Source organism: Oncorhynchus masou, chromosome 24 (assembly GCF_036934945.1).
Source record: "Oncorhynchus masou masou isolate Uvic2021 chromosome 24, UVic_Omas_1.1, whole genome shotgun sequence".
Taxonomy (NCBI): domain Eukaryota; kingdom Metazoa; phylum Chordata; class Actinopteri; order Salmoniformes; family Salmonidae; genus Oncorhynchus; species Oncorhynchus masou.
In genome coordinates this window covers 6,935,519-6,958,186 of record NC_088235.1, presented here as the reverse complement: position 1 = coordinate 6,958,186, position 22,668 = coordinate 6,935,519, and positions in this window count along the sequence as shown.

Here is a 22,668-nt window from a genome sequence, read left to right as displayed (position 1 = left end):
TTCAAACCCCTGGGCTGACAAGGTACAAATCTGGCGTTCTGCACCTGAACAGGCAATTAACCCACTGTTAATGTCATTGAAAATAAGAATTTGTTCTTAATTAACTGACTTGCCTAGTTAAATAAAGGTACACAGAACACTGCTCTGGCCCCCCAATGGTGGAACAAACTCCCTCACGACGCCAGGACAGCGGAGTCAATCACCACCTTCCGGAGACACCTGAAACCCCACCTCTTCAAGGAATACCTAGGATAGGATAAAGTAATCCTTCTCACCCCCCCCCCCCCTCTTAAATGATTTAGATGCACTATTGTAAAGTGGCTGTTCCACTGGATGTCAGAAGGTGAATTCACCAATTTGTAAGTCGCTCTGGATAAGAGCGTCTGCCAAATGACTTAAATGTAATGTAAATGTAAAGACTCCTATGTACAAAGGAAAACCTAAAATACCAGGGAGGATAATGCCTCGGTTTTCTTTACTTGACAACATTACCCCAGTCGGTAAGGGATTCTGTGTGTTTTCTATGGGTTCTGGTGAGGACATTGGAGAAGGCAGGGAACCATCACACTCCAGTATGATGGAGTGCAGCGGGCTGTAATTGATTAAATGATGGTCTATATTCGTAGCCCGCTGTTCTCGGGTCGTGTGTGTCCTCTCAGAGTTGTACTGGTCGGGGCTAGTGTAACAGTATAACTTTAGATTGTCCCCTCGCCCATACCCGGGAGCGAACCAGGGACCCTCTGCACACATCAACAACAGTCACCCTCGAAGCATCGTTACCCATCACTCCACAAAAGCCGCCGCCCTTGCAGAGCAAAGGGGAACTACTACTTCAAGGTCTAAGAGCAAGTGGCGTCACCGATTGAAACCCTATTTAGCGCGCACCGCTAACTAAGCTAGCCGTTTCACATCCGTTAAGAGTTTTTGAAGGCAGTGCTTCTTGTCTTCACCTCTAGTTTTAAAGTATGATAGTGCAGCTCTGCTTCCAGCTCCTAAGCAACTTTGCAGTATTTTTGTGTGTTTTTATTTCTACAAGCATTTCTCTACACCTGCAATAGCAAAAAAATATGTATGTAACCAATAGCATTTGATTATGGCACATCTAGGTCTGCGATTAGTCATTTAGCAGACACTCCAATTCAGAGCCGCTAGGTGGGACGACCACGTATCACTGTGGTTAGCTAGGTGGGACGACCACGTATCACTGTGGTTAGCTAGGTGGGACAACCACGTATCGCTGTAGTTCGCTAGGTGGGACGACCACGTAGTTAGCTAGGTGGGACGACCACGTATCACTGTAGTTCGCTAGGTGGGACGACCACGTAGTTAGCTAGGTGGGACGACCACGTGGTTGGCTAGCTAGGTGGGACGACCACGTGGTTGGCTGGCTAGGTGGGACGACCACGTGGTTGGCTGGCTAGGTGGGACGACCACGTGGCTGGTTGGCTGGCTAGGTGGGACGACCACGTGGCTGGTTGGCTGGCTAGGTGGGACGACCACGTGGCTGGCTGGCTGGCTAGGTGGGACGACCACGTGGCTGGCTGGCTGGCTAGGTGGGACGACCACGTATCCTGACCTTGCTCTAGAGTGTTTGTTCTTCATAGAAGACATTGCCTACCTACTCCTCCCTGTCCTTCTATTGGCCAGGTCCTACTGTGTTCTCCCATCATGAGCATCCCAAGGGGAGACTTTGGCTCAGGGAGCTGCAGACAGAGATTCGGTAGGTTCGGCGGTCAGGGTCGGTGACGTGGAGGTAGGTTCGGCGTTCAGGGTCGGTGACGTGGAGGTAGGTTCGGCGGTCAGGGTCAGCGACGTAGGTTCGGCGGTCAGGGTCACGGCCGGTGACGTAGAGGTAGGTTCGGTGGTCAGTGACGTAGAGGTAGGTTCAGTGGCCGTTACCTCGCTGTGGCCGTTACCTCAGGTCCTGGAGATTACAGCTGCCCTCGCTGTGGCCGTTACCTCAGGTCCTGGAGATTACAGCTGCCCTCGCTGTGGCCGTTACCTCGCTGTGGCCGTTACCTCGCTGTGGCCGGTTACCTCAGCTTGTCTTCTGTACTAAGTTTGATAGCAGCCCAATTTTCTGCACTTTCCTCATTTGGAAAAGTTTTCTGAAGAATGTGTTTGGTCCAGCAATAAAACACAAAGCTTTTTTTTTTTTTTTTCAACAGATTAAAATTGTGGCGGGAATTACCATCGTTTTCATATTTATTTTCTTCCCATAATTGGAAAAAAGCTCTTCAAAGAAAAGCCAGTGATTTTTGAAATAATTATCTCCAGTGTGTATAGAAACCCCTTGCCGCAGTGTGTGTAGGAGTCCTCTGAGCTTGGGCAATTACACAAAGACAAGTGCTGCACAATCCCAGGTGTCTGTTCTTCGCTATAGCAGTGTAGCACAACGGCACTGTGCCCACTCACAGAGCACCAGACCGGTGATGAACCCTACCCTTTTTTATGTAACGGTGGCTAATTAAACTGTGTCGTTCTATTATCTCTGTCGTTCTATTATCTCTGCTGAGCAGCCGAGCCACGGTGAAGAGTATGGCGGAGAGATCCCATGTCCGTCTGGATGAAGATAACTCAATAGGCCTGGTGGATGTTATTCATCTGTCTACTGTGTATTCAGTCCATCCACCCCCTTCTCCTCCTCCTCCTTGTAGTACGATGCCATCGTTCTCAAGCCCTCTTTTTGTTCAGTGGGTGAAACATTAACATGTGGAAATCCATGTTTTAGATTTAACACAATGGTTAGATGAGGACGTCTGCAGTTGTAGTCAGAATTGACTATTAATATATTTGAAAATGTTTTTTTTTTAATGCCGTCAATTTTTTTATTTAACTAGGCAAATTTGTTAAGAACAAATTCTTATTTACAATGACGGCCTACTGGGGAACAGTGGGTTAACTGCCTTGTTCAGGTGCAGAAACCACTAGGCTACCTCCTACCCATTGTCTAGGGGCCACAGGTCTGTATCGTATCCTACCCACTGTCCAGGGGCCACAGGTCTGTATCATATCCTACCCACTGTCCAGGGGCCACAGGTCTGTATCATATCCTACCCACTGTCCAGGGGCCACAGGTCTGTATCATATCCTACCCACTGTCCAGGGGCCACAGGTCTGTATCGTATCCTACCCACTGTCTAGGGGCCACAGGTCTGTATCGTATCCTACCCACTGTCTAGGGGACACAGGTCTGTATCGTATCCTACCCACTGTCTAGGGGACACAGGTCTGTATCGTATCCTACCCACTGTCCAGGGGCCACAGGTCTGTATCGTATCCTACCCACTGTTCAGGGGCCACAGGTCTGTATCGATCCTACCCACTGGTCTGTATCGTATCCTACCCACTGTCCAGGGGCCACAGGTCTGTATCGTATCCCACTGTCCAGGGGCCACAGGTCTGTATCGTATCCTACCCACTGTCCAGGGGCCACAGGTCTGTATCGTATCCTACCCACTGTCTAGGGGCCACAGGTCTGTATCGTATCCTACCCACTGTCTAGGGGCCACAGGTCTGTATCGTATCCTACCCACTGTCTAGGGGCCACAGGTCTGTATCGTATCCTACCCACTGTCTAGGGGACACAGGTCTGTATCGTATCCTACCCACTGTCTAGGGGACACAGGTCTGTATCGTATCCTACCCACTGTCTAGGGGACACAGGTCTGTATCGTATCCTACCCACTGTCCAGGGGCCACAGGTCTGTATCGTATCCTACCCACTGTTCAGGGGCCACAGGTCTGTATCGTATCCTACCCACTGTCCAGGGGCCACAGGTCTGTATCGTATCCTACCCACTGTCCAGGGGCCACAGGTCTGTATCGTATCCTACCCACTGTCTAGGGGCCACAGGTCTGTATCATATCCTGTTTAGGGGCCACAGGTCTAGGGGCCACAGGTCTGTATCATATCATATCCTACCCACTGTCTAGGGGCCACAGGTCTATCATATCATATCCTACCCACTGTCTAGCTACCTACACTCGGCTACCTGCCCCCCCCCCCACCTCTAACCACTAGGTCTGTATCGTATCCTACCCACTGTCTAGGGGCCCCAGGTCTGTATCGTATCCTACCCACTGTCTAGGGGCCCCAGTCACATTCATATTAAAACACTCGGTGTATTGTAACGTTCTGTTGATGATGTCATCCCCGCAGTTGATTTCTCCATTGTCTGTCTATGCGATCTAGTAGTCCCTAAGGTTACGACTGGCTCACCAAAATGCCACCCTATTTATTACCTATGGGTCCCGGTCAGAAGTAGTGCACTGGAATAGTGTGCGGTGTGGGACACACGGCGTAGATTCTAATTCAGAACCCTGTTCCCATCTGTTATGTTGAATCCCACATAAACTAGTTAACAGACACTTTGGCCCATTTTTTTTTTTTTGTGTGTCTGTTGTCTTGACGATCAGTCTTAAATAATGCTCAGCATCCATATGCTCTTTTTAAACCCCATTTTTGCTTTAGTTAATGGAGTCACAGAGAGGCGGTCAGTGAATGCTCTGGGGGGTTAATGACATTAAGACATGTTTGTAAAGGGCTAAATTAAATCAGTCGTAGATTGTAGCTCCGTCAAGTCATGCCAGACAACCAGACAACCCCATTGAAGAAAGAGAGCAGGAGAGAGCGAGAGAGGGAGGGGGGGGGAGATTCCTACTCTAACCTCCTCGCAGCAAATGCACTTATGTTGTAGGGACATAAAGTAAGTGGGTCTGGGATGTGAATGGAGCTAAATGGTTATTGGTGCTAGCTGGGTCTCTACTGGCTTCCGGCTGGTTCTGTTATCCCTGTTGCTTCATCGGTTTACGCTGCTGCTGCTACTCTATCATATATCCTGATGCCTAGTCACCTTCCCCCTATACATATCCATCACTACAGTATCCCTGTCTCCTTCTGCCTATCTACCTCCATCACTCCAGTATCCCTGTACATTGCTAATATGGTACTGACCCTGTATATAGTCTCCTTACCCCTATACATATCTACCTCCATCACTCCAGTATCCCTGTCCCCTATACATATCTACCTCCATCACTCCAGTATCCCTGTCCCCTATACATATCTACCTCCATCACTCCAGTATCCCTGTACATTGTTAATATGGTACTGACCCTGTATATAGTCTCCTTACCCCTATACATATCTACCTCCATCACTCAGGTATCCCTGTCTCCTTACCCCTATACATATCTACCTCCATCACTCCAGGATCCCTGTCCCCTTCCCCCTATACATATCTACCTCCATCACTCCAGTATCCCTGTCTCCTTCCCCCTATACATATCTACCTCCATCACTCCAGTATCCCTGTCTCCTTACCCCTCTACATATCTACCTCATCACTCCAGTATCCCTGTCTTCTTCCCCCTATACATATCTACCTCCATCACTCCAGTATCCCTGTCTCCTTCCCCCTATACATATCTACCTCCATCACTCCAGTATCCCTGTACATTGTTAATATGGTACTGACCCTGTATATAGTCTCCTTCCCCCTATACATATCTACCTCCATCACTCCAGTATCCCTGTCCCCTATACATATCTACCTCCATCACTCCAGTATCCCTGTCCCCTTCCCCCGATACATATCTACCTCCATCCCTCCAGTATCCCTGTCACCTTACCCCTATACATATCTACCTCCATCACTCCAGTGTCTCCTTCCCCCAATACATATCTACCTCCATCACTACAATATCCCTGTCTCCTTACCCCTATACATATCTACCTCATCACTACAGTATCCCTGTCCCCTTACCCCTATACATATCTACCTCCATCACTCCAGTGTCTCCTTCCCCCTATACATATCTATCTCCATCACTCCAGTATCCCTGTCTCCTGTCCCCTATACATATCTACCTCCATCACTCCAGTATCCCTGTCTCCTGTCCCCTATACATATCTACCTCCATCACTCCAGTGTCTCCTTACCCCTATACATATCTACCTCCATCACTACAGTATCCCTGTCTCCTTCCCCCTATACATATCTACCTCCATCACTCCAGTATCCCTGTCTCCTTCCCCCTATACATATCTCCCTCCATCACTCCAGTATCCCTGTCTCCTTCCCCCTATACATATCTCCCTCCATCACTCCAGTGTCTCCTTCCCCCTATACATATCTACCTCCATCACTCCAGTATCCCTGTCTCCTATGCATATCTACCTCCATCACTCCAGTATCCCTGTCCCCTTCCCCCTATACATATCTACCTCATCACTACAGTATCCCTGTCCCTTACCCCCTATACATATCTACCTCCATCACTCCAGTATCCCTGTCTCCTTCCCCCTCTACATATCTACCTCCATCACTCCAGTATCCCTGTCTCCTTACCCCTCTACATATCTACCTCATCACTCCAGTATCCCTGTCCCCTTCCCCCTATACATATCTCCCTCCATCACTCCAGTATCCCTGTCCCCTTCTCCCTCCATCACTCCAGTATCCCTGTCTCCTTCCCCCTCTACATATCTACCTCATTACTCCAGTATCCCTGTCTACTTCCCCCTATACATATCTACCTCATCACTCCAGTGTCCCTGTCATCTTCCCCCTATACATATCCATCACTACAGTATCCCTGTCTCCTTCCCCCTATATATAGCTTGCTCAGTTGTGCACCGGGGCCTCCCACTCCTCTTTCTATTCTGGTTAGAGCCAGTTTGCTCTGTTCTGTGAAGGGAGTAGTACACAGCGTTGTACGAGATCTTCAATTTCTAGGCAATTTCTCACATGGAACAGCCTTCATTTCTCAGAACAAGAATAGACTGACGAGTTTCAGAAGAAAGATCTTTGTTTCTGGTCATTTTGAGCCTGTAATCGAACTCACAAATACTGATGCTCCAGATACTCAACTAATCCAAAGAAGGCTAGTTTTCAGCTGTGTTAAGATAATTGCAAAAGGGTTTTCTAATGGTCAAATTATCATAAAAAAAAAAGACTAAACTTGGATTAGCTAACACAATGTGCCATTGGCACACAGGTTGCTGATAATGGGCCTCTGTATGCCTATGTAGATATTCCATTAAAAATCAGCCGTTTCCAGCTACAATAGTAATTTACAACATTAACAATGTCTACACTGTATTTCTGATTTTATTTTATTTTAATGGACACAAATGTGCATTTTTCCCAAGGACATTTCTAAGTGACCCCAAACTTTGGAACTGTAGTGTATCTACCTCACTCCAGTATCTACAGGCAGATAAATAGTCATTAGGCTGATGGCTACACTGTTACCCGCTACCCTGTTTCCCCGCTACATATCGGCTGATGGCTACACTGTTTCCCAGCTACATATAGGCTGACATATACATATAGGCTGATGGCTACACTGTTTCCCAGCTACATATAGGCTGATGGCTACACTGTTACCCCGCTACATATAGGCTGATGGCTACACTGTTTCCCAGCTACATATAGGCTGATGGCTACACTGTTTCCCCCGCTACATATAGGCCCACTGCTACATATAGGCTGATGGCTACACTGTTTCCCCAGCTACATATAGGCTGATGGCTACACTGTTTCCCCAGCTACATATAGGCTGATGGCTACACTGTTTCCCAGCTACATATAGGCTGATGGCTGTTCCCCAGCTACATATAGGCTGATGGCTACACTGTTCCCCAGCTACATATAGGCTGATGGCTACACTGTTCCCCAGCTACATATAGGCTGATGGCTACACTGTTCCCCAGCTACATATAGGCTGATGGCTACACTGTTCCCCAGCTACATATAGGCTGATGGCTACACTGTTCCCCAGCTACATATAGGCTGATGGCTACACTGTTCCCCGCTACATATAGGCTGATGGCTACACTGTTCCCCCGCTACATATAGGCTGATGGCTATATAGGCTGATGGCTACACTGTTTCCCCGCTACATATAGGCTGATGGCTACACTGTTACCCCGCTACATATCGGCTGATGGCTACACTGTTACCCCGCTACATATAGGCTGATGGCTACACTGTTACCCCGCTACATATCGGCTGATGGCTACACTGTTACCCCGCTACATATAGGCTGATGGCTACACTGTTACCCCGCTACATATAGGCTGATGGCTACACTGTTCCCCGCTACATATAGGCTGATGGCTATGGCTACACTGTTACCCCGCTACATATCGGCTGATGGCTACACTGTTACCCCGCTACATATCGGGCTGATGCTACATATCGGCTGATGGCACACTGTTACCCCGCTACATATCGGCTGATGGCTACACTGTTACCCCGCTACATATAGGCTGATGGCTACACTGTTTCCCAGCTACATATAGGCTGATGGCTACACTGTTTCCCAGCTACATATAGGCTGATGGCTACACTGTTTCCCAGCTACATATAGGCTGATGGCTACACTGTTTCCCAGCTACATATAGGCTGATGGCTACACTGTTTCCCAGCTACATATAGGCTGATGGCTACACTGTTACCCCGCTACATATCGGCTGATGGCTACACTGTTTCCCCGCTACATATAGGCTGATGGCTACACTGTTACCCCGCTACATATAGGCTGATGGCTACACTGTTTCCCCGCTACATATCGGCTGATGGCTACACTGTTTCCCAGCTACATATAGGCTGATGGCTACACTGTTTCCCCGCTACATATAGGCTGATGGCTACACTGTTTCCCAGCTACATATAGGCTGATGGCTACACTGTTACCCCGCTACATATAGGCTGATGGCTACACTGTTACCCCGCTACATATAGGCTGATGGCTACACTGTTACCCCGCTACATATAGGCTGATGGCTACACTGTTACCCCGCTACATATAGGCTGATGGCTCCGTTTCTCTTTCTTCACTGACGAAAGAGGGAGTCCGTCACAATGGCTGCATAGCGTTCTATTTTTCAACAGAATTAGGTAGCCTGGTTGGAAACCTGTCTCTTTGGAAGCTGTTCTCTCCCTGGCAGCTCCACCTGATCTACTGGGGCCCGAGTGAACGGACTGCAGTACAACAGGGCTTTGATTCAATCTGACAGTGGGATATAGGCCTTGGGTCATTTTCTGATTGAGCAGCGTCTAGTGCGTGAATGGGATCCCCACCACCAAGGCCTTTTGAAACCACAGTGTCTGTAACCTACCATCTGATTGAGTCCCGGCCAAGTGCTTTGTTTCGTCCTCCTTTCCTCTGCTTCCTGCCCCCCCCCACCCCCCCCCAGACAGGACGCAACAGTTTGTCAATATAGCTAGAGGTCAGAGGTGTCTGTAGAGGTATAGACCAGAGATCACAGACCCCACTGACCCCTGAGAGGTTACAGACGGTCAGAGACACCTCCAAGCCAAACCGACCACCATAACTTTAAAACAAACAATACTTTTTTATTTATTTATTTGTTTGTTTATTTGTTCGTTGTCTTATGTTTTTCGTTTGTGAAATTTGATGGGGAGCTTTACAAGTGGAGGACCACTGTTTTGTATGTAAATAAATAAAAATACAACATAAGGCTTCTCTCCTAAACGAACCACTCATCTCCTCTGTCCTCCCCTGTAGGTAACGGTATCTCCTCTGTCCTCCCCTGTAGGTGACGGTAAAGATGTATAAACGTGGAGCTCCGGGCTGGCTGGGGAAGCCCCTGACGTCCACCAGCACCATCCCCCACAACACACAGGTCATCTTCCGGATCAACGGAGAGGACACGGACGCCAGGATCCCCGCTAACACCATCCAGAGCATCACACTCAGCATATGACTCTTTTTACCCTTGGTTACGGCCAAAATGTCTCCCTATATAGTACACTACTTTTAGTGCCTCCCCTATATAGTACACTACTTTTAGTGCCTCCCTATATAGTACACTACTTTTAGTGCCTCCCTATATAGTACACTACTTTTAGTGCCTCCCTATATAGTACACTACTTTTAGTGCCTCCCTATATAGTACACTACTTTTAGTGCCTCCCTATATAGTACACTACTTTTAGTGCCTCCCTATATAGTACACTACTTTTAGTGCCTCCCTATATAGTACACTACTTTTAGTGCCTCCCTATATAGTACACTACTTTTAGTGCCTCCCTATATAGTACACTACTTTTAGTGCCTCCCTATATAGTACACTACTTTTAGTGCCTCCCTATATAGTACACTACTTGTAGTGCGCTGGTATATGGACTAGGGTGCTATTTTGGGATCCATCACAGACCGTGGATCTGTATGAGAAACTAGCCTGTTCTCCACGGTCTGCAGCTTTTAGGTGTGTGTGTGTGCAGTTTTCTAAACTACCAGGTTAGGTATCTGTTGAATCAGACTCTATATTTACACAAATTTACCAAACTAGATTTTTTTGGCCCTTAAGACCAGAAGGGCAAAAGGAGCGAAAGGGATTGTTGGTAACTGAAGGACCCTGTAGTCCGGCTTCAGGGACCTCCTTCTATACTAGTATCACACAACAATAACAATATGTACCTGCTGTTTTTAATTATGTGTATGAATACCTTTTTATCACATGGATCACTTAGTTGTGCTCCACAGCCTCCTGCAGGCCACCAAACATCCCTCAACCACAGCTACACAGTCTCCTGCAGGCCGCCAAACATCCCTCAACCACAGCCTCCTGCAGGCGGCCAAACATCCCTCAACCACAGTCTCCTGCAGGCGGCCAAACATCCCTCAACCACAGCCTCCTGCAGGCCACTAAACATCCTCAACCACAGTCTCCTGCAGGCCACTAAACATCCCTCAACCACAACCTCCTGCAGGCCACTAAACATCCCTCAACCACAGTCTCCTGCAGGCGGCCAAACATCCCTCAACCACAGCCTCCTGCAGGCGGCCAAACATCCCTCAACCACAGCCTCCTGCAGGCCGGCCAAACATCCCTCAACCACAGCCTCCTGCAGGCGGCCAAACATCCCTCAACCACAGCCTCCTGCAGGCCACTAAACATCCCCCAACCACAGACTCCTGCAGGCGGCCAAACATCCCTCAACCACAGCCTCCTGCAGGCCGCCAAACATCCCTCAACCACAGCCTCCTGCAGGCGGCCAAACATCCCTCAACCACAGCCTCCTGCAGGCGCCAAACATCCCTCAACCACAGCCTCCTGCAGGCGGCCAAACATCCCTCAACCACAGCCTCCTGCAGGCCCAAACATCCCTCAACCACAGCCTCCTGCAGGCGGCCAAACATCCCTCAACCACAGCCTCCTGCAGGCGGCCAAACATCCCTCAACCACAGCCTCCTGCAGGCGGCCAAACATCCATCAACCACAGCCTCCACTTGTCACCCTGTAGTCAAACCATTGTTATGCTGAAAATCTGTTTCATAATCAGCACTTAGCCTAATGTAAACTTCCCTCGTTCACACACCGACTCGCCTTGTTCCATCCGCGTTGGCCTGTCACACTCAACGACAATATTATGTTAATGGAGATGGTTCAGAACAATTAGCCTGATTTAAACTTACTCTTGTTTTGAATGATAATTCTAGTGTCTGGCCCCTGCCACCAACGTAGACGTTAACGAGCCGTTATGTCAGTTGGTTTGATTGTCATCCACTACTACATGGTTCAGCTGCGGAGTGTGTACCTGACGTGCTAATTGTTGCAGTTTAAAAACCGCTGTCCCTTCAGTGTTAATGAGGTCTGGGGAAGGTACCTGTATTACTGACTGGCCCCTTAGTGTTAATGAGGTCTGGAGAAGGTACCTGTATTACTGACTGGCCCCTTAGTGTTAATGAGGTCTGGGGAAGGTACCTGTATTACTGACTGGCCCTTAGTGTTAATGAGGTCTGGGAGTACCTGTTTAACTGGCCCCTTAGTGTTAATGAGGTCTGGGGAAGGTACCTGTGTTACTGACTGGCCCCTTAGTGTTAATGAGGTCTGGGGAAGGGTACCTGTATTACTGACTGGCCCCTTAGTGTTACCTGTATTACTGACTGGCCCTTCAGTGTTAATGAGGTCTGGGTACCTGTATTACTGACTGGCCCTTAGTGTTAATGAGGTCTGGGGAAGGTACCTGTATTACTGACTGGCCCCTTATGTTACCTGTATTACTGACTGGCCCCTAATCAGTGTTAATGAGGTCTAGTGTACCTGTATTACTGACTGTTAATGAGGTCTGGGGAAGGTACCTGTATTACTGACTGGCCCCTTAGTGTTACCTGTATTACTGACTGGCCCCTTAGTGTTAATGAGGTCTGGGGAAGGTACCTGTATTACTGACTGGCCCCTTGGTGTTACCTGTATTACTGACTGGCCCCTTAGTGTTAATGAGGTCTGGGGAAGGTACCTGTATTACTGACTGGCCCCTTGGTGTTACCTGTATTACTGACTGGCCCCTTGGTGTTAATGAGGGCTGGGGAAGGCACCTGTATTACTGACTGGCCCCTTAGTGTTACCTGTGTTACTGACTGGCCCCTTAATGTCAATGAGGGCTGGGGAAGGCACCTGTATTACTGGCGGTTTTGGTTAGATGGCTGAATTGGTTTGATGGCGAGTGGCAAAGTCTGTTTTTCCTGGGTTTCTGAATGTTTTTGGGGGGTGGGGGGAGGACAATGATGCTCTTCTCTCTGGCAGGAGGATCTTCAAGAGATCACGTGTTCAGACCCAAACCTGTGTTCAAATACTATTTTAAAGTAATTTTCAGTACTTTAGCTGTGCTTGATTTGAGCTTGCCTGTTTCAATAGAAAAGTCCCAAAAGTACAAACCTGGCACCCCAGGCAGGCTTAAGCAAACGCTTGAAGTATTTGAAAGATTTGCAAATAGTATTTGAACCCAGGTCTGGCTCAAACAGGCTTGCCCAGTACCATTTTTAATTCCTAGCTTTTAGTGGCACGACCTGTCACTCCCCTGCTTTTGCTAACAGCTAGCAATTGTATTTACTGTGTCTGGTGTTGGGCCTAACTAATGTTATTTCTACCAGTATATCAGTGCCTTGAGCTAATTCAGGAGGGAAATCTCTGTGGCATCTCGCTGACTAGCATCTCTCTCTACCCGAAACGACACCATACTCAACTCCAGCTCCTCACTTTCCCAAAGGTCTGTTTTTCTACATGTGCCTGTGGGTTAGGATGTTTGTTGGGTGTGGGAGCACTGAGCAGCACTACCCCCACATATATATATATATATATATATCGACTCTCTATTCTCAGTGAAACCGTGGTTGCCTTGGGCCATTTTTCCAAGACGTTTTTCATGGTTTGTGTGGGGTTTTTATACCTATTGGGTGTGCATTCAGAATGGATGTGTCTTGTGTTTTTAATATGTAACTATACCTACGCCTTACTTTCTGAATGTGTCGTTGGACATTGATATATGTTCTCCTAGGAGAACATATATCAATGGCGCGTTCTCAGGAAAATGTATCTTTTTGAGACCCTATGCTCCAACTAGTTTTACAAACACAGTAGACCTGCTGTGGGACTCTAAAAGGAGATCTACAGTAGACCTGCTGTGGGACTCTAAAAGGAGATCTACAGTAGACCCGCTGTGGGACTCTAAAAGGAGATCTACAGTAGGTTTGCTGTGGGACTCTAAAAGGAGATCTACAGTAGGTTTACAGATTATACTGCACATTTTTAAAAACAAGTCTTGACAATACTACAAGCACCTATACCATTTTGTATTCAAAGGCATAATTAAGCCATACTCCATGCTTATTTTACCATTTATTTATATATATATATATTAATAGAAATCTTTAGTGAATGTATTAAATTATCTATTCAAATGTTTGTACTACTATGATTTTTAAATAAAATGGTGTGTGAAAAATCATCTAATCTTGGTAGTGTATCCTGAAGTCTCTCTGTACTTGCACATCTCTGCACTCATCACAACGACACTGAACAAACATATAAAATGCAACATGTGGAGTGTTGGTCCCGTGTTTCAGCTACATGTGGAGTGTTGGTCCCGTGTTTTAGCAACATGTGGAGTGTTGGTCCCGTGTTTCAGCAACATGTGGAGTGTTGGTCCCGTGTTTCGGCAACATGTGGAGCGTTGGTCCCGTGTTTCGGCAAGGTGAAGGAGCGTTGCAACTGGCATGCTGACTGCAGGAATGTCCAGAGTTGTTGCCAGAGAATTGAATGGTAATTTCTCTACTACAAGCTGCCTCCCATGTCATTTTAGAGAATTTGTTCTCACAACCACAGATCATGCCAGCCCGGGGACCTCCGCCAGCCCGGGGACCTCCGCCAGCCCGGGGACCTCCACCAGCCCGGGGACCTCCACCAGCCCGGGGACCTCCACATCCGGCTTCTTCACCTCCGAGATTGTCTGAGACCAGCTACCCGGACAACTGGTGAAACTGTGGGTTCGCAGAACTGAAGAATTTCTGCAGAAACTGTCAGAAACCATCTCAGGGAAGATCATGTGATGCTAGTCTTCCCTCACCAGGGTCTTGAACTGACTGCAGTCTGGCGTCGTAACCAACGTTTTTGTGGGTAAATGCTGGAGAAGTGTGCTCTCCATGGATGAATCCCGCTTTCAGCTGTGCCGGGCAGATGGCGTTGTGTGGGCAAGCGGTTTGCTGATGTCAACGTTGTGAACACAGTACCCCATGGTGGCGGTGGGGTTATGATGTGGACAGGCATAAGCTCCAGACAACGAACACAATTCCATTTTATTGATGGCAATTTGAATGCACAGGGATACTGTGGTGAGATCCTGAGGCCCATCACTACTTTCCATGGCGCCGTCCATCACTACTTTCCATGGGACATCTATGCTGGAGAAGCTACTTTCCATGACGCGTCTATCGCTACTCCATGGATGCTACTTTCCATGACGACATCTATCGCTACTTTCCATGACGGCGTCTATCGCTACTTTCCATGGGCGACGTCTATCGCTACTTTCCATGACGTCTATCGTACTTTCCATGACACAGTCTACCCTACTTTCCATGACGTCTATCGCTACTATCTATCGCTACTTTCCATGACGACGTCTATCGCTACTTTCCATGACGACGTCTATCACTACTTTCCATGACGATCTGATCGCTACTTTCCATGACGACGGGATATCGCTACTTTCCATGACTTTCCATGACGACCCTATCACTACTTTCCATGACGACGTCTATCGCTACTTTCCATGACGACGTCTATCGCTACTTTCCATGACGACGTTCGCTCTTTCCATGACGACGTCTATCGCTACTTTCCATGACGACGTCTATCGCTACTTTCCATGACGACGTCTATCGCTACTTTCCATGACGACATCTATCGCGCTACTTTCCATGACGACGTCTATCGCTACTTTCCATGACGACGTCTGCTCGCTACTTTCCATGACGTCTATCACGTCTATCGCTACTTTCCATGACGACGTCTATCGCTACTTTCCATGACGACGTCTATCGCTACTTTCCATGACGACGTCTATCGCTCTATCGCTACTTTCCATGACGCGTCTATCGTCTTTCCATTTCCATGACGCGTCTATCGCTTTCCATGACGACGTCTATCGCTACTTTCCATGACGACGTCTATGACGCGTCTATCGCTTTTCCATGACGACGTCTATCGCTACTTTCCATGACGACGTCTGTCGCTACTTTCCATGACGACGTCTATTGAAGCCTGCCTGATGTCTGAACCGTGGTGGATCCCGGCCTGATCAACAGCCTTCAGCAGCCTGATGTCTGAACCATGGTGGATCCCGGCCTTCAGCAGCCTGATGTCTGAACAGCCCGGCCTTCAGCAGCCTGATGTCTGAACCATGGTGGATCCCGGCCTTATGTCTGAACCGTGGTGGAGCCTGCCAGCCTGATGTCTGAACCGTGGTGGATCCCGGCCTTCAACAGCCTGCCTGATGTCTGAACCATGGTGGATCCCGGCCTTCAGCAGCCTGATGTCTGAACCATGGTGGATCCCGGCCTTCAGCAGCCTGATGTCTGAACCATGGTGGATCCTAGCCTGCATGATGTCTGAACCATGGTGGATCCCGGCCTTCAACAGCCTGATGTCTGAACCGTGGTGGATCCCGGCCTTCAACAGCCTGATGTCTGAACCGTGGTGGATCCCGGCCTTCAACAGCCTGATGTCTGAACCGTGGTGGATCCCGGCCTTCAACAGCCTGATGTCTGAACCGTGGTGGATCCTGGCCTTCAACAGCCTGCGTGATGTCTGAACCGTGGTGGATCCGGGCCTTCAACAGCCTGCCTGATGTCTGAACCGTGGTGGATCCTAGCCTTCAACAGCCTGCCTGATGTCTGAACCGTGGTGGATCCTAGCCTTCAACAGCCTGATGTCTGAACCATGGTGGATCCTGGCCTTCAACAGCCTGATGTCTGAACCATGGCGGATGGGCAGGGATTAGGATCGGATGAATGGAAGGCTGGCCACAGGTAGACAATGGGGGCTCTGTCGGGCACTAGTAGTGTGGTAGCCCGTTGGGAGGAGACGTTCCACACACACAGTTGGGAGGGGAAAGGGGATGTGGTGCAGAACTCTAGGTGGAGACCAGAACACAGAACACGGTGCAACCTACAAGGTAACAAGGTAACCTGATCCAGGCTGGAATTCCATAGCAACGGCAGCAGATCAATGAGGGTTCTGTTTAAAGGGTAAATCATACAGGATGTTGAGCTGAGTGCAGTGAACCCATCAAATTATACATGGGTCCTGTTGTGACTCTCTTTGTAATGGATGTTTAAATGAGCTGAAGATTTAACCGGATTTACAACTATCCCTGTTTCATTGTATTTATTTAACAACTATACCTATCCCTGTTTCATTGTATTTATTTAACAACTATACCTATCCCTGTTTCATTGTATTTATTTAACAACTATACCTATCCCTGTTTCATTGTATTTATTTAACAACTATACCTATCCCTGTTTCATTGTATTTATTTAACAACTATACCTATCCCTGTTTCATTGTATTTATTTAACAACTATACCTATCCCTGTTTCATTGTATGTATTTAACAATATACCTAACCCTGTTTTATTGTATGTATTTAACAACTATACCTATCCCTGTTTCATTGTATGTATTTAACAACTATACCTATCCCTGTTTCACTTGTATGTATTTAACAACTATACCTATCCCTGTTTCATTGTATGTATTTAACCCTATACCTATCCCTGTTTCATTGTATGTATTTAACAACTATATTTTACCTATCCCTGTTTCATTGTATGTATTTAACAACTATACCTATCCCTGTTTCATTTAACCGTATGTATTTAACAACTATTTAACCTATCCCTGTTTCACTATGTATGTATTTAACATAGTCTATAACTATCCCTGTTTCATTGTATGTATTTAACAACTATACCTATCCCTGTTTCATTGTATGTATTTAACAACTATACCTATCCCTGTTTAACTGTATGTATTTAACAACTATACCTATCCCTGTTTCATTGTATGTATTTAACCGGGATGGTCGACTCGGTAACTATGTATTTAACCGGGATGTTCGACTCGGTAACTATGTATTTAACCCGGGATAGTCGACTCGGTAACTATTGCCACTGCTGTCCAGGGAGTCATGGGAGTTTGTTCTTTGCTTTACTGAGCTAAAAAGGGAGATTTTAACAATAAAGACTATTTTATTTAATTCCATTTTCCTCTAAGAGTTGCTGAACCTCCCTCTCTGAATTTCCCGCTCTCTACCCATTGATAGACCCAGCTATAAGAGGCTAGCTCAGTCACCTGTGACTAATAGCACAACAAGTGGAAGGTTAAAGGTCACAACCTCAACGGTGACACCAGGCCTCTGACCCTGACCTGTAAGGCTGTGACTATGGAGACCGTTCGCTGGGCTGCACAGCCAGGTGATTGCTTTGACCTGACCCTCTAAGGTGGACATCTGGCCTGAGGAGATCTGGACAGACGGAACAAGGGACAGACTATATAAATATATTGATAATAAAAAGTAATTCTATTGGACAGAGCCTTGTTAGAGCTGTCGTGTGTGAAAGAGAGAGAGAGAGAGAGATAGAGGGAGTGAGAGCAGGCTGGACTGCCAGGCTGACCAACTGAATGGAGCAGGCTGGACTGCCAGGCTGACCTACTGAATGGAGCAGGCTGGACTGCCAGGCTGACCAACTGAATGGAGCAGGCTGGACTGCCAGGCTGACCTACTGAATGGAGCAGGCTGGACTGCCAGGCTGACCAACTGAATGGAGCAGGCTGGACTGCCAGGCTGACCTACTGAATGGAGCAGGCTGGACTGCCAGGCTGACCTACTGAATGGAGCAGGCTGGACTGCCAGGCTGACCAACTGAATGGAGCAGGCTGGACTGCCAGGCTGACCAACTGAATGGAGCAGGCTGGACTGCCAGGCTGACCTACTGAATGGAGCAGGCTGGACTGCCAGGCTGACCTACTGAATGGAGCAGGCTGGACTGCCAGGCTGACCTGGACCTATGAATGGAGCAGGCTGGACTGCCAGGCTGACCTACTGAATGGAGCAGGCTGGACTGCCAGGCTGACCTACTGAATGGAGCAGGCTGGACTGCCAGGCTGACCGTTACTGAATGGAGCAGGCTGGACTGCCAGGCTGACCTACTGAATGGAGCAGGCTGGACTGCCAGGCTGACCAACTGAATGGAGCAGGCTGGACTGCCAGGCTGACCTACTGAATGGAGCAGGCTGGACTGCCAGGCTGACCTACTGAATGGAGCAGGCTGGACTGCCAGGCTGACCAACTGAATGGAGCAGGCTGGACTGCCAGGCTGACCAACTGAATGGAGCAGGCTGGACTGCCAGGCTGACCAACTGAATGGAGCAGGCTGGACTGCCAGGCTGACCAACTGAATGGAGCAGGCTGGACTGCCAGGCTGACCTACTGAATGGAGCAGGCTGGACTGGCCCTGACCATACTGAATGGAGCTGACCAGGCTGACCTACTGAATGGAGCAGGCTGGACTGCCAGGCTGACCAACTGAATGGAGCAGGCTGGACTGCCAGGCTGACCAACTGAATGGAGCAGGCTGGACTGCCAGGCTGACCCCTGAATGGAGCAGGCTGGACTGCCAGGCTGACCAACTGAATGGAGCAGGCCCCTGGACTGCCAGGCTGACCTACTGAATGGAGCAGGCTGGACTGCCAGGCTGACCTACTGAATGGAGCAGGCTGGACTGCCAGGCTGACCTACTGAATGGAGCAGGCTGGACTGCCAGGCTGACCTACTGAATGGAGCAGGCTGGACTGCCAGGCTGACCTACTGAATGGAGCAGGCTGGACTGCCAGGCTGACCAACTGAATGGAGCAGGCTGGACTGCCAGGCTGACCAACTGAATGGAGCAGGCTGGACTGCCAGGCTGACCTACTGAATGGAGCAGGCTGGACTGCCAGGCTGATGGCTACTGAATGGAGCAGGTAATGGACTGCCAGGCTGACCTACTGAATGGAGCAGGCCCCTGGACTGCCAGGCTGACCTACTGAATGGAGCAGGCTGGACTGCCAGGACTGACCAACTGAATGGAGCAGGCTGGACTGCCAGGCTGACCTACTGAATGGATGCAGGCTGGACTGCCAGGCTGACCTACTGTGTAATGGAGTAGGCTGGACTGCCAGGCTGACCTACTGTAATGGATGCAGGCTGGACCGTTTTGTAATGATGTATGACCAGGCTGATGTATGACCCCTGTGTAATGATGTTACTGAATGATGTATGGCTGACTGCCAGTGCCCCTGACTTACAGTGTAATGATGTATGGCCCCTGGACTCATGACCGTTACAGTGTAATGATGTATGACTGACCGTTACATGTAATGATGTATGACCCCTGACCGTTACAGTGTAATGATGTATGACCCCTGACTCATGACCGTACTGTAATGATGTATGACCCCTGACTCATGACCGTTACAGTGTAATGATGTATGACCCCTGACTCATGACCGTTACAGTTAATGATGTATGCCCCTGACCAGGCTGTGTAATGATGTATGACCTGACTCATGATTACAGTGTAATGATGTATGACCCATGACCGAATGATGTATGACCCTGACTAATGACCCCTGTTACAGTGTAATGATGTATGACCCCTGACTCATGACCGTTACAGTGTAATGATGTATGACCCCTGACCTGACCGTTACAGTGTAATGATGTATGACCCCTGACTCATGACCGTTACAGTGTAATGATGTATGACCCTGACTCATGACAGTGTAATGATGTATGACCCCTGACTCATGACCGTTACAGTGTAATGATGTATGACCCCTGACTCATGACCGTTACAGTGTAATGATGTATGACCCCTGACCGTTACACAGTGTAATGATGTATGACCCCTGACTCATGACCGTTACAGTGTAATGATGTATGACTCATGACCATTACAGTATGATGTATGACCCCTGACCGTTACAGTGTAATGATGTATGACCCCTGACTCATGACCGTTACAGTGTAATGATGTATGACCCCTGACTTACACAGTGTAATGATGATGACCCCTGACTCATGACCGTTACAGTGTAATGATGTATGACCCCTGACTCATGACCGTTACAGTGTAATGATGTATGACCCCTGACTCATGACCGTTACAGTGTAATGATGTATGACCCCTGACCGTTACAGTCCCTGACCGTTACAGTGTAATGATGTATGACTCATGACCATTACAGTATGATGTATGACCCCTGACCGTTACAGTGTAATGATGTATGACCCCTGACTCATGACCGTTACAGTGTAATGATGTATGACCCCTGACTCATGACCGTTACAGTGTAATGATGTATGACTCATGACCGTCAGTGTAATGATGTATGACCCCTGACTCATGACCGTTACAGTGTAATGATGTATGACCCCTGACTCATGACCGTTACAGTGTAATGATGTATGACCCCTGACTCATGACCGTTACAGTGTAATGATGACTCATGACCCAGTGACTATGACCCTGACCTTTACAGTGTAATGATGTATGACCCCTGACTCATGACCGTTACAGTGTAATGATGTATGACAGTGTAATGATGTATGACCCCTGACTCATGACCGTTACAGTGTAATGATGTATGACCCTGACTCCTTGACTCATGACTCATGTAATGATGTATGACTCATGACCGTTACAGTGTAATGATGTATGACCCCTGACTCATGACCGTTACAGTGTAATGATGTATGACCCCTGACTCATGACCGTTACAGTGTAATGATGTATGACCCCTGACTCATGACCGTTACAGTGTAATGATGTATGACCCCTGACTCATGACCGTTACAGTGTAATGATGTATGACCCTGACTCATGACCGTTACAGTGTAATGATGTATGACCCCTGACTCATGACCGTTACAGTGTAATGATGTATGACCCCTGACTCCGTTATGACCGTTACAGTGTAATGATGTATGACCCCTGACCATGACCGTTACAGTGTAATGATGTATGACCCCTGACTCATGACCGTTACAGTGTAATGATGTATGACCCCTGACTCATGACCGTTACAGTGTAATGATGTATGACTCATGACCGTTACAGTGTAATGATGTATGACCCCTGACTCATGACCGTTACAGTGTAATGATGTATGACCCCTGACCGTTACAGTGTAATGATGTATGACCCCTGACTCATGACCGTTACAGTGTAATGATGTATGACCCCTGACTCATGACCGTTACAGTGTAATGATGTATGGCCCCTGACTCATGACCGTTACAGTGTAATGATGTATGGCCCCTGACTCATGACCGTTACAGTGTAATGATGTATGGCCCCTGACTCATGACCGTCATGACCGTTACAGTGTAATGATGTATGACCCCTGACCGTCACAGTGAATGATGTATGACCCCTGACCGTACAGTGTAATGATGTATGACCCAGTATAATGACGTATGACCCCTGACCGTTACAGTATAATGATGTATGACCGTTACAGTGTAATGACGTATGACCCCTGACCGTTAGTGTAATGATGTATGACCGTTACAGTGTAATGATGTATGACCCCTGACCGTTACAGTGTAATGATGTATGGCGCCGGAGAAGTTGGATGATGTGTTAGCAGCTGGTTATGAGCAAGTATTTTGTTCGTTTTTTTGAGTTGTTTGTAACTTATTTTTGTACTTAATGTTGCTTTCGCTTATGACCGAAAATAACTTTTCAACATCAGAACAGCGATTACTCACCTCGAACTGGAAGAAGCTCTTTCCTTTAACGAGTCCGACACGAAGGATTTACTGCTTTCTCGGGAACAGGCCCAAATCCCCGTCATTTGCGTGAAGAAAAGACGGAGAAAAAGGGAGCGGAGGTCGGGCTGAGAATTCGTAGGCGAGTGAGTAAACCCCCACTTCCATCCTTTCTATTGGCCAACGTGGAATCATTGGAAAATAAAATTGATGACCTACGATCAAGATTATCCTACCAACGGGACATTTTAAAAACTGTAATATCTTATGTTTCACCGAGTCGTTGCTGAACGACGACACGGATAATATAAAGCTGTCGGGATTTTCAATGCACCGGCAGGACAGAGAAGCTATGTCTGTCAAGACGAGGGGTGGGGAAGAGTGTCTATTTGTCAATAACAGCTGGTACGCAATGTCTAATATTAAAGAAGTCTCGAGGTATTGCTCACCTGAGGCAGAGTACCTTTTGATAAGCTGTAGACCACACTGTATACCAAGGGATTTCTAATCTATATTATTCATAGCTGTCTAT